Here is a 14,261-nt window from a genome sequence, read left to right on the forward strand (position 1 = left end):
GTCATCTGTATCAATGATCCAGATGATAATGTGGTTAACTGGATCAGCAAATTTGCAGATGACACCAAGATTGCGGATTCAGTGAACAGCATGAGAGCTTGCAGTGGGATCTAGACCAGCTGGAAAAATGGGCTGAAAAATGGCAAATGGAACTTAATGCAGACAAGTGTGAGGTGTTGCATTTCAGTAAGACCAACCAGGGTAGTTCTTACACAGTGGATGGTAGGGTACTGAGGAGTGCAGTAGAGCAAGGGGATTTGGGAATACATGTCCATAATTCCTTGAAGTGGTGTGACAGGTAGATAGATCATAAAGAAAGTTTTTGGCACATTGACCTTCATAGATCAAAGTATTGAGTATAGGAGATGGGATGGTGTATTGAAATTGTATAAGATGTTGGTGAGCCCTAGTTTAGAGTATTGTGTGCAGTTTTGGTCACCTACCTATAGGAAAGATGTAAATAAGGTTGAAAGAAAATTTACAAGGATGTTGCCAGGACTGGATGACCCAAGTTATAAGGAAAGATTTAATAGGTTAGGCCTTTATTCCTTGGGACATAGAAGATTGAGGGGAGATTTGATAGAGATATACAAAATTATGAGGGCCTATCAGTGGCGTCAACAGAACTCTACAAACTACAGAAGGGATAAGTGGAGTGGTCATTGTAGGGAGTAGGCCAGTGGCGAGAGTAGAAGCAACAGGCATGGGCTTAAAGGAGGTTTCGGCTCGGAAGAAGCGTCCGCACTGTGTAAAGTGTCTGTTAAGGTTTCCTTTTTGTTTTTTTCTCTCTCTCTCTCTTACTGTATCATTTAAATGGCTGTGGTGTGTTCTTCGTGTTGGATATTGGAGAACTGGGAGACCCAAGTTCTCCCAGGTTACTATATCTATGTGAAGTGCATCAGGCTGCAGCTCCTTGAAGACTGTGTTAGGGATCTAGAGCAGCAACTGGATAATTTCCGGCTTGTACGGGAGTGTGAGGAGATACAGTAATTGATCAAAGTTCCAAGGAAGTAGTCACCCCGAAGTTGCAGGAGGGGAGTAGTTGGGTAACTGTCAGGAGAAATGGAAAAAGGCAGTTAGAGCAGAGCACCCCTGCGGCCATTACCCTCAAAAACAAGTATACCACTTTGGATACTTTTGTGGGGGATGACCTCCCAGGAGAATGCCACGGCGACCGGAGCCTGGGTCCGTGGTGCAGAAGGGAAAGAGAGAGAAGAAGGGAGTGGTAGTGATAGGGGACTTGATAGTGAGGGTAACAGACAGGAGATTCTGTAGGCGTGAATGGGACACCCAGGTGGTATGTTGCCTCCTAGGTGCCAGGGTCAGGGACGTCTCAGATCTTGTCCACAGCATTTTGGAGAGGGGGGGGAGCAGATGTCTTGTTAAATATTGGTACCAATGACATAGAAAGGAAAAGCAATGAAGTCCTGAAAAGGGTATTTAGAGAGCTAGGTAGAAAGCTGAGAAGCAGGACCTCCCAGGTAGTAATCTCTGGATTGCTGTCTGTGCCACGTGCCAGTGAGGGTAGAAAGAGGGTGATTTGGCAAATAAATGTGTGGTTGAGTAACTGGTGCAGGGGGCAGGGCTTCGGGTTCTTGGATCATTGGGATCTCTTCTGGTGGAGGTATGGCCTGTTCAAAAGTGATGGGTTGCACCTGAACCCGAAAGGGACCAATATTCTCGTGGGCAGGTTAGTTAGACCTGTTGGGGAGGGTTTAAACTAACTTGGCAGGGGGTGGGAACAGGACTGAAGGGTCTCGGGATAGGATGGATGGTAAAAAAACTAAAGATAATGTGCAGTCAGATTGTTAGGAAGGGCAGGCAGGTGATGGGACTTAGTTGCAGCCAAAAGGCTGACTATCAAAATATTAGGGGTGCAGAATCAGGAAGGATAGCAAATACTGTACACAAAGTGTTGTATCTAAATGAGCATAGTATAAAAAACAAGGTGGATGATCTTGTAGCACTATTACAGATTCCCAGGTATGATATTGTGGTCATCACTGAATTGTGGCTGAAGGATGGTTGTAGTTGGGAGCTGAATGTTCAAGAATGTGACATAGGATCGGAAGATGTTGAATCCTCTTGGGTTGAGTTAAAAAACTACAAGCATGAAAGGATGTTGATGGCAGTTATATACAGGCCTCCCAACAGTGGCTGGGAGGTGGACCACAAGTTACAACAGGAAATACAAAAGGCGAGTCAAAAGGGTAATGTTATAGTAGTCATGGGAGATTTTGACATGCAGGTCAATTGGGAAAATCAGGTTGGTAATGGATCTAAAGAGAGTGAGTTTGGTTAATGCCTAAGAGATGATTTTTTAGAGCAGTTTGTTGTTGAGCCTACTAGGGGATCAGCTATACTGGATTGGGTGTTATGCAATGAACTGGAGGTGATTAGGGAGCTTAAGGTACAAGAACCCTTAGGAACCAGTGATCACAATATGATTCAATTCAACTTGAAATTTGATAGGGAGAAAGTAAAGTCTGATGTAGCAGTATTTCAGTGGAGTAAGGGAAGTTACAGTGGTATGAGAGAGGAGTTGACCAAAGTAAATTGGAAGGAGCTGCTGGCAGGAATGTCAGCAGAGCAGCAATGGCATGCGTTTCTGGGAAAAATGAGGAAGGTGCGGGACATATGTATTTCAAAAATGAAGAAATAATCAAATGGTAAAACAGTACAACCATGGCTGACGGAAGTTAAAGCTATTGTAAAAGAAAAAAAAAGGGCATACAACAAAGCAAAAATTAGTGGGACGATAGTGGATTGGGAAGTTTTGAAAAAACTACAGAGAACAACTGAAAGAATCATTAAAAGGGAAAAGTTGAAATATGAAAGCAAGCCAGCAAATAATATCAAAGCGGATAGTAGAAGATTTTTCAAGTATGTTAAAAATAAAAGAAAAATAAGAGTGGACATAGTACGGCTAGAAAATGAAGCAGGAGAAATAATAATGAGGGACAAGGAGATGGCTGATGAACTAAATGAGTATTTTGCATCAGTCTTCACTGTGGAAGACATTCACTGTGGGCAGGTAAGATGTTGTAGTGTGTGAAGGAAGAAAAGTGGGTGCAGTTATTATTACAAGAGAGTAGATGCTCAAAAAGCTGAAAGACCTAAAGGTATACAAGTCAGCTGGACCAGATGAACTGCACCCTAAGGTTCTGAAAGAGGTAGTGTTAGAGATTGTGGTGGCATTAGAAATTAGCTTTCAAAAATCATTGGACTCTGGCATGGTACCAGAGGACTGGAAAATTGCAAATGTCATTCCACTCTTTAAGAAAGGAGAAAGGTAGCAGAAAGGAAATTATAGATCAGTTAGCCTGACCTCAGTGGTTGGGAAGATGTTAAAGTCAATTGTTAAGGATGAGGTGATGGAGTACTTGGTGACACAGGACAAGATAGTACAAACTCAGCATAGTATCCTTCAGGGAAATCCTACCTGACAAACCTGTTGGAATTCTTTGAGGAGATTACAAGTAGATAGATGAATGGGATGCAGTGGATGTTGTATATTTGGACTTTCAGAAGGCCTTTGACAAGCTGCCACACATGAGGCTGTTTTCCAAGTTAAGAACCCATGATATTACAGGAAAGTTACTAACATGGTTAGAGAGTTGGCTGATTGGTAGGATGTAGTGTGTGGAAATAAAAGGATCCTTTTCTGGTTGGCTGCCAGTGACTAGTGGTGTTCCGCAGGGGATGGTGTTGGGACCACTTCTTTTGATGCTGTATATATGGAATAGATGGCTTTGTTGACAAGCTTGCAGATGATATGAAGGTTGGTGGAGGGGCAGGTAGTGTTGAGGAAACAGGTAAGATGCAGAAGGGCTTAGACAGATTAGGAGAATAGCAAGAAAGTGGCAAATGAAATACAATGTTGGAAAATTCATGGCCATGCACTTTGGTAGTAGAAATAAATGTGCAGACTATTTTCTAAACAAGGAGAAAATCCAAAAATCTGAGATACAAGGGGATTTGGGAGTCCTTGTGCAGAACACCCTAAAAGTTAACTTGCAGGTCGAGTCGGTAGTGAGGAAGACAAATGCCATGTTAGTATTCATTTCAAGAGGTCTAGAATACAAGAGCGGGGATGTGATGCTGAGGCTTTATAAGGCACTGTTGAGGCCTCACGTTGAGTATTGTGAACAAGTTTAGGCCCCTTATCTTAGAAAAGATGTGCTGGCATTGGAGAGGGTCCAGAGGAGGTTCACAAGGATGATTCCAGGAATGAAAAGGTTATAATACGAGGAACGTTTGATGGCTCTGAACCTGTGCTCGCTGGAATTCAGAAGGATGAGGAGGGATCTCATTGAAACCTTTCGAATGTTGAAAGGCCTAGACAGAGTAGATATAGAAAGGATATTTCCCATGGTGGGAGAGTCTAGGACAAGAGGGCACAGCCTCAGGATAGAGGGGTGCCTTTCAAAACAGAGATGCGGAGTAATTTCTTTAGCTAAAAGGTGGTGAATTTGTGGAATTTGTTGCCACGTGCACCTGTGGAGGCCAGGTCATTGGATGTACTTAAGGCAGAGAGTGATAGGTTCTTGTTTGGACATGGCATCAAAGGTTATGGGGAGAAGGCTGGGAACTAGGTTGAGGAGGAGAAAAAAAGGATCAGCCATGATTGAATGGCGGGGCAGACTTGATGGGCCAGATGGCCTAATTCTGCTCCTATGTCTTATGGTCTTCCGGGTATAGATAAGGGAAGTGCAAACCAGCTTTTAACACTGAGGTTGGGTGGGACTACAACTATAGGTCATGGGTTAAGGGTAAAAGGTGAAAAGTTTAAGAGGAACATGAGGTGAAACTTCTTCATTCAGTGGGAGTGTGAAACAAATTGCCAATGTAAGTGGTGCTTGCAAACTCAATTTCAACGTTTAAGAGAAGTTTGGATGGCAGGGGTATGGAGGACTATGGTCTGGGCACTGGTCAATGGGACTGGACAGCTCAAATGGTTTGGCATAGACTAGATGGGCCATAGGGCCTGTTTCTGTGCTATACTTTTCTATGACTCTATGACACCCCCTGCACCACACCCTCAACCACTCATTCATCTATACTATCAGCCTATTTCTGCCCTGACTAGCACATGTTACTAGGAGTAATCCAGAGATTGGGGACTTGGAGGACCTGCTCTTCAGCCTCTTCGCTAAGTTCCGACACTCACTGTGAAGGACCTCTTCCCCCTTTCTACCTTTGCCATTGGTGCCAATGTGCACCACAACCACTGACAGCTTCGAGAATCTTCTGCAGCCACCCTTAGACATTCTGGACCCCAGCACCTGGGAGGCCACACACCATCCTGGCTTCACATTCCCAGCCACAGAATCTGCTGTCTGTTTCCCTAACCATAAACCCTTCTATCACTATCAGTAATGATAGAGCCTCAAGGTTGGCCACAGTGCCAATGGCCTGGCTGCTGCCGCCGTGCCCTGATCAGTTGTCTCCCCCTGCCCCCAGTAGTCTCCAATGGGGTATACTTGTTGCTGAGGGAATGACCACAGGGGAACCCTGCAGTGACTGTTTACTCCCCTTACTTCTCCTGGTGGTCACCCATCTATCTGAAGCCTGGATTCCGGGTGTGACCACCTTAGTAACACTCTCATCTATGAGGTTTTCAGCCTCCTGGATGGTTCTGAGTATATCGAGCCCCTGCTCCAGTTCCCTGTCAGTCAGGAGCTAAATCTGGGTGCACTTCCTGCAGATTACTCATCAGGGAGACTGTCAGGTACACTGAAATACATCTCACATACACTGAAATGCAGTGTATGAAATACATACACTGAAATACGTCTCACAGGAGGCGCTTTCCACTGCCTGAACTACCAAGCTTAAGTTCTGGCCTAACCCACTCCCGCCTAAGCCTGTTGAGCCAAAGCCCGACCACTCTAACTGGCCCACACACTCAATAGCCACTCCGTTTACACCTTGTTTCTTTTTGTTAGCCCCTGCTGATACTACTTGCAATAGTCATTGAGGCAGCTCTTCTTGGGCACCTGTATGATTGATGCCCTTTGCACTCATGAAGACATGGCCTGATTTTGCACTACCCCCATGTACAAATTTACAGATGATACCACCAGAGTGGGCCGTTACTCAAATAACAAAGAGTCAGAGTACGTGAAGGAGTTAAAGAACTTAGTGGTTTCATGATAACATCCTTTCCCTCAATGCCAGCAAAACAAAAGAGCTAGTCAATGACTTCAGTGAACATGATCCTGTTTACATCAATGGAGCTGAGGTTGAGGGGGTTGAATGCTTCAAGTTCCTCAGGGTGAACATCACCAATAGCCTGTCCTGGTCCAACCACACAGAAGCCATGATTAAGGAAGTACAAAGATGTTTTAATACAATTATATCAGACTTTAGTGAGAACACACCTGGATTATTGTGTATAATATTGGTTCCTTATCTAAAGAAGGTTATACATAATATAGACAGAGTGCAGCAAGAGTCATTGGACTAATTTTTGAAATGAAAAGGCACTGATAGTCCAGGCCTCATAGTATTTATTACAATGAGAGGTCACCTCACCAAAACGCACAACATTCTTAGAGGCCTCAAGATGCTGGGTACAGAGATGATGTTATCCCTAGCTCAGGAGACTATGGGTAGGAGCTACAGTCTCAAATTAAGAGGTAGACTATTGCTCTCTGAATTGAGAAGACATTTCCTCACCTTCCACAACATTCCTACCAAAACGTTAGTGAACAGAAGTCTCAAAATGAAGCTGAGTATTGTTCAATCCAACTTGTAAGGTATGGTGGAGGAGAGGCAATTAATACTGTGAAAGTATCGTAATACAAACCACATGGAAAAAAGATTTAGCCTGCACAACAGAATTTGTGTACCAAGACCTCCCCAAAGGTCAGAGATAGAAGCATGACAGAACTTGGTCTAAGAATTATCTTGTAAAAACTGGAACAAAATTCTGCAAAGTCTGTATTAACCATTTAATATTAGTGTAGGGTTTTGAAATGGATTTAACAGTCATGGACGACCCACTGAAAGAAGGAGAAAGAGAAGGGAATATTTGTAAACACATGGGCATTGGTTCTAATGGGGATTAATTTGTCTATTAACAAACACTGTATTGTATTTTTGGGAGGATTCAATGAAAGTACACTGCTGGCAAAGTATCAAAACCTCATGAGATTCAAGTGGAACCATTGAATTAAAGTGGATGTGGGGATTCATGAATTGGGATGAAAATAAGAGTACCAAGATCAGGCTGCACAGAAGGAAATGGATTTAATCATCTGTTGCTTACCAAAGGGCAGTGAAGGACAATGCTTCCTAACAGATGAGCAGCAAAGAGGAGCATATAAATAGGAGGCATCAGTAAAAAGAAGCCCTAAAGGGAGGTGGAACAAGAGAGGTCAATATTTGTCCACCCACACAAATTGTGGAAGTATACAGTAACTGTATAAGCAAGCCATAGGGAGTATCAGTAGACACTTCAATTTAGTGCGATGAATTTGGAAGTCATACAAACCACAAAGGTGGGACACAAGGGGATTGAAAGATATAAGGAGTTACACACATGTAAGGGTGATTATTTGGAATCGTGCAGTGATATGAGATTGATCACTGTTATATTGAAAGAAATGAAAACTGCATCCCATAACCATCTCATCAGAGAAAACACAGCAAGGCTCAAAAACAAAGAGTCTGTACAGTTTACCACAAGAAAGACATTGATATACTAGCAACTTCGATCTTAACAGTCAATGCACAGAAACAACGTTCAGAAATATACACTAAATCAAAATCCCTTTCAGAAGTAAAGATCTCCAGTCAAGTTGTAGTTGTGTCAGCCAATCACACTCCCACAATACCGGCCCTCCTGTTTTTACCATATACAAGCCCAATGTAGCTTGTTGGTTGTTGTATTTTACTGTTACAAATGTCATTCCCACAGGAGTTATCTTTTCTCCAGTATATATTCTTGGTTGGATATCCGCATACTTCAGTTTAGTATCTTTGTAATGCCATTCAAACTCATTTTGTGGAATGACTGTAACTGCTGAGCCAGTGTCCAATTCCATTTTAATTAATTTGCTGATCACATCTGGTGTAAGCCATATTGCTCGTCTATTGTTAGTTTTCACAATGTAAATCTCATGGCTACGCAGTACTGTGTCACTTTCATCATTAAAAGATTTTAATCAACAACATGCAGATTAGTACTCTTTTTGAAACTGCAACTTGAACATAGAACCATAGAACACCACAGCACAGAAAACAGGCCATTCAGCCCTTCTAGTCTGTGCTGAAACTTTATTCCACTAGTCCCATTAACCTGCACCCAGTCCATAACCCTCCAGACCTCTCCCATCCATGTATCTATCCAATTTATTCTTAAAACTTAAGAGCCCGCATTTACCACGTCAGATGGCAGCTGGTTCCACACTCCCACCACTGAGTGAAGAATTTCCCCCTAAACCTTTCCCCTTTCACCCTAAAGCCATGTCCTCTTGTATTTATCTCTCCTAATCTAAGTGGAAAGAGCCTACTCACATTTACTCTGACTATACCCCTCATAATTTTGTAAACAGAGCTGAAATTTTATCTTTTTCTCTTCCCTGTGTAGTTAATTCATTTTTGTCTGCCAGGTATGCAAATAACATTTATATAACATTAAATAAAACAAGAAAATCTTCAGAATACTTCATCTCAATAAAATGAGAAGTCTAATATTTATTTATTTATTGAGCTACAATAGGCCCTTTGAGTCACACTGCCTAGCAATCCCTCAAATTAATCCTAGCCTAATCATGGGACAATTTACCCTTCCAACTGGTAAATCTTTGGACTGTGGGAGGAAACCAGAGCACCCAGAGGAAACCCATGCGGCCATGAGGAGAACGTACAAAATCCTTACAGGCAGACGTGGGAATTGAACCCAGTTGCCTAAACTGTAAAGTGTTGTGCTCACCACTTGGCTACCATGCTGCCCTTTTTTTGTTAAACTGGGAATCAGAATTAAATAATATCGGTTACCACAATGACAGAGCTGATTCTGTGGCAGCACTCTTCCCTCTGAATCATAAAATCATTGTCTTCCATCTCATTTAAGAGATTAAAGTGCAATGAGACATCTGGAAATATTGCAATTAGTTATAAATCACATCATGTGCATGTATTGCTCTGGTGAGGTTTTTCAGACTGGGGTGACTCAGAGTTTGGTGCAAACTCTATGGATCTCCAAAGATGCGCTTCAGTCAGGACACAAAACAGAAATGATCTTACATTTCAAAGGAATATAAAGGATCCCACAACAGTTTTGAAAACAGAGGGATGATTTGATCCCCCTTTAGTCAACAATAAAGAATCTGATAATTCACGTCATTGTTGTTTGTGGGGTTTTGTAGTGCGCAAAGTGGCTGCTATTGGTTCCCGACACACAATAGAATGTTCAATGTTCAAAGTAAAAGTATGAATTTCATTGGAAATTAAGTGCCAATGGAGAGTCTCAAAGCTATTAAAGATGCTAAAAAATATAAGTCTGACTTTTTGTGAATATAATGTATGAAAATACATTTACAGCAAAAATATATAAAAACAAATTAAATGAAAATACTCTAATATTGTATAAAAAGGGAAACATTTCAGAATTCTTCTGATCATCACAAGTGCACTACAAGACCGTGTGCTTAGACCCCTGCTCTGTTCACTTTACACTGATGACCATGTAGCTAAGCACAGCTCCAATGCCATATTCAAGTTTGCTGATGACACCACTGTCGTAAGCCGAATCAAAGGTGATGGTGAATCAGCTTATTGGAGGAAGATTAAAAATCTGGCTGAGTGGTGCTTTGACAATAACCTCTTACTCAATGTCAGCAAGATTATAGCTGATTTATAGACTTCAGGAGAAGGAAACCAGAGGTCCATGAGCCAGACCTCATCAGAGGATCAGACGTGGAGAGGGTTAGTGACTTTAAGTTCCTAGGTATTATTATTTCGGCGGACATGTCCTGGGCCCCGCATATAAGTGCAATTACAAAGAAAGCAAGGCAGCGCCTCTACTTCCTTTGAAGTTTGCTGAGATTCAGCAGGATATCTAAAATTTTGATAAACTTCTATAGACTGGAGAGTATACTGACTGGCTGCATCACAGCCTGGTATGAAAATACCAATGCCCTTGAACAGAAAATCCTACTAAAAGTCATGGAGATGATCCAGTCTATCATGGGTAAAGCCCTCCCAACCACTGAGAACATCAACACGAAATGCTGTTGCAGGGAAGCAGCACTCATCGCTGCTGCCATTGGGAAGGTGGTACAGGAGCCTCAGGACTCACACCACCACGTTTAGGAACAGTTACTAGCCCTCAACCATCAGGCTCTTCAACCAGAGGGGAAAGTTTCACTTGCTCCATCACTGAAATGTTCTCAACAACAAATGGACTCACTTTCAAGGAATCTTCATCTCATGTCCTCGACATTTATTGCTTAATTATTATTATTTCTTCTTGTATTTACACACTGTCATCTTCTGCACTCCAGTTGAACACCCTATTTGGGTGGTCTTCCATTGATTCTGTAATGGCTATTAGTCTTTTGATTTATTGAGTATGCCCACAAGAAAAATGAATTTTGGGATTATATAAGGTGATATATATATGTACTTCGATAATAAATTTACTTTGAACTTAGAATGTCAATAAATACAATTTCTTCAAGGAACATGTGGAATCTTTTACGGGGGTGATTGATAAGTTCGTGGCCTACGGTAGAAGGAGATGAGTTATACAGCTCTTCAACAACACACACAAAATGCTGCCTAGCCTGCTGTGTTCCACCAGCATTTTGTGTGTGTTGTTCTTTGAATTTCCAGCATCTGCAGATTTCCTCGTGTTTGCTCTTTATACAGCTCTTGTTACATGCACATGCAGTTCAACTCTTTGAGTGATTATGCAGAAAGTTTGAAACTAATAACTCATCAGGGGTGATTGATAATTTCGTGACCTAAGGTAGGAGGAGAAGAATTATAAGAAATTAAGTTGAATACTTTTAAAAGACTGTTTCAAATATTTATGTTCAGCTATATGTACTGGTAGTGCACAGATATTCTAATTACCTGGTTATACTGATCGATATACAGATACTTGGGAGACAAAAGTTTAGGTGGTGCAGCTTCACTGGCTTGGATTTCAGCAGTTCCTCCTGTGTAAGTTCCAGGATTTAGACCTAGTGTTGATGATGGAATGGCACCTTATCTCTAAATCATTTTGGCATGTGGAACATGTAGGTGATGGTTTCCCATGTGCCTGTAGGAAGTGCTATTGAAATAGGCTAAGCACATATTGCCAACTGCCTGAACCTTCATGGTTGCTTTCAGTGACTATCAAATGAGAACAGCAGCAACGGCCAAGTTTGAAGTCCCATAGTGGACAGTATTTTTATAAGTGGGAGAACTAAACTGGTAAAGTGATAGTGGTCTCCCTTGTAAGATTAGATAGATGTTTTAGTGGTCACAAAAACCTCCAGTGTGGGCATGTTACCTCCCCAGTTCTAGCATCAAGGATGTCTCTGAGCAAGTGTAGGACACTCTGAAAGGAGATGTCCTGGAAGAGAGAAATCTACGGCACATACAGGCCCTTCAGCCCACTATGTTGTGCTGATCATGTAAACTACTCCAGAAACTCCTAGAATTTCCCTACCACATAGCTCTCTATTTTTCTAAGCTCCATGTCTATCCAAGAGTCCCTTAAAAGATCCTATTGTATCCACAAACACAGAGCCTAATACTCATTAGGTGCTTAGGAGGAGGAATGAGGTGCAACCTGAGTTTAGGGAGCTCTATCGCCATTTAAAAAGGACCTCAATGATTATATTCTCTGGGTTGCCTTTGGTGCATGAGCTATTAAGTATTGGAATGGAAGAAAAGGTCATGTGACTGTAGTTGGAGGGATGGTGCAAGATTATGGGGTTTAGGTTTCTAGATAATTAGGGCAATTTCTGGGAGGGTGGGTCTACTACACATAAGATTGGTTGCCTCTTGCTGGCGGGGGGAGGGGGTTAGCTAACCCTGTTAGGGAAGGCTTAAACTAATTTGGAAGGGAAGGGGGCTCATTTGTTTATCAGATGAAGAGGTAAAAGTACCAAGATGACAAAATCATCAGTCCATAGGCATAAATTGCATCAAATCTAAAGCTAGGTACAACTAGTAGATGAACTCAAATCTTTAATAAACACGGAGGTCTACGATGTTGTTGCTATCACTGAAAACTGTTGAAGCATGAGCAGGACTGATAAATCAATAGCCCAGGGTATAGAATTTTCAGGTCACACAGATTGTGGAGTAAAAGGGGAAGAGGTATTGCACTACTTGTCAATGATTACACTACTTCTTCAGTATTGAGGGAGGACATCCTCAAAAGAGGTTACATGAATAGAAACAAAAAAAGTGAGTTGTCACTTTGCTGGCGGTGTATTACAGAGTTCCCAACAATCAACAGGAAATAGGGAAAGAGATAATGTAGGTAGATATCAGAGGCAAGAAAAGATGGGATTGACTTAACTTTAAATGCTAAGAGGGGAAGAATTTTTGAGGTGTTCCAGGAGAGCTTTCTGGCTCAGTATATAGACCGACCAAGGAAGGAAGAAGAAATACTAGATCTTATTTTGAAGGATATACCTGGTCTAATGGAGCATCAATGGATGATAGATTGGATAATACTGACCATAACTCTGCATCCTTTAAACTGGTTAATGAAAATGATAGGGATAGAACAGTAATTAAAGACTTAAATTGGGGGAAGATCAGTGCCTGGCAAAGGTACATTGGAGGCAACTACTTATGGTGGAATCTACATCTGTATAATGTGACGCATTCAAAGGAGAAACAGCAAGAGTTCAGGGCCAACATATTACTGCAGGGTTAAAAACCAGAGTAGCAAGCATAGCAAACTCTGCATGTCGAGATGGATAAAGTGCAAATTGGAAGCATTTGACAGGTATACAGAACTGATGATGTGGGAGACCTGTCAAGAGGTATCTGCAATAGTACAGCCCCAAAGCAACAGAACTAAAAATTGGCAATTTCAGGTACCCCATAGAATTTACTCTCCTCAGTCTCACAGATATCGTGAGAGTCCGTATCAACATAACAGTGATCCAGATTTAATAGTTTAAACCCATTGTAAATTGGGGACCACTTTGTCGAGCACCTCCACACCATCCCCCACAAGCAGGATGTCCCAGTGGCCAAGCATTTTATTTCTGATTCCCATTCCTGTTCTGACATGTCAATCCATGTCTCCTTCTTGTGCCAAGGTGAGGATACCCTCAGGGTGGAGGAGCAACAATCTTGTATTCCATCGGGGTATCCTCTAACCTGATGGCATGAATGTAAACAACTTCTGGTGAACAAAAATCCCCCCATCCCCTCACTGACGCTTTACTACTTCTCACCCACCTATTACGTCCCCCCAGGGTCCCCTTCTACCTTCCTTTTTCCCGATGTCCATTCTTCCCTCCCATCAGATTCTTTCTTCTCCAGCACTCGACCTTTCCTAACCACCCAGCTTCACCTATCACTTTCCAGTTAGCCTCTTTCCCCTTCCCCCAACATTTAATTCAGGCACCTCCCTCCTACCCTCTCACTCTTATAAAAGAGTATCCATTCTTTTATAAGTATGTTGACTGTTTACTCTTTTCCATAGATGCTGCCTTACCTGCTGAGTTCCTCCAACATCTTTTGTGTACTGCTTTAAATCCATTATAATTAGTTCCCACAGAAATCTTCTCTACTAATAAAACACGGATTGGTTTGTTGCATGTGACGTGGAGATCCAGAAGCCAACTTCTGCAAATGTAATGCATTCTTGGATTGCACTTTGAGTAGCTTTCAACCAACTCAAGCCAACAACAACAGAAATAATACCATACATTACCTATAACAAACATGTGCTGGTGACTTCTGACTTTGGAATAATCTCAGAGTAGCTCATTTACTAATGTAATTTGAAAAATAATTCTCATTCATACCAGACTATTCAGTAGGAATAGTCCTTATAAAGGAGTTTCCCTTCTCTTCAAATCAAAATTTTCTGCTTAGTATTTCACGTTAAATTTTTAACAATGTTAAAATGTGAAAACTGCAAGAAAAATGGAACAAAATAATAACAATGAATTAAACACCAACTTCAACTTTTATAGAATGCCTGAAGCACATGAAAGCTGCTGTATTTAGGAGATAAGTGGGAGAAACAACTATTAAAAACACCATAAAAATAGATGAGACACAAC

The sequence above is a fragment of the Hemitrygon akajei genome, chromosome 4 (assembly GCF_048418815.1).
Source record: "Hemitrygon akajei chromosome 4, sHemAka1.3, whole genome shotgun sequence".
Lineage (NCBI taxonomy): Eukaryota > Metazoa > Chordata > Chondrichthyes > Myliobatiformes > Dasyatidae > Hemitrygon > Hemitrygon akajei.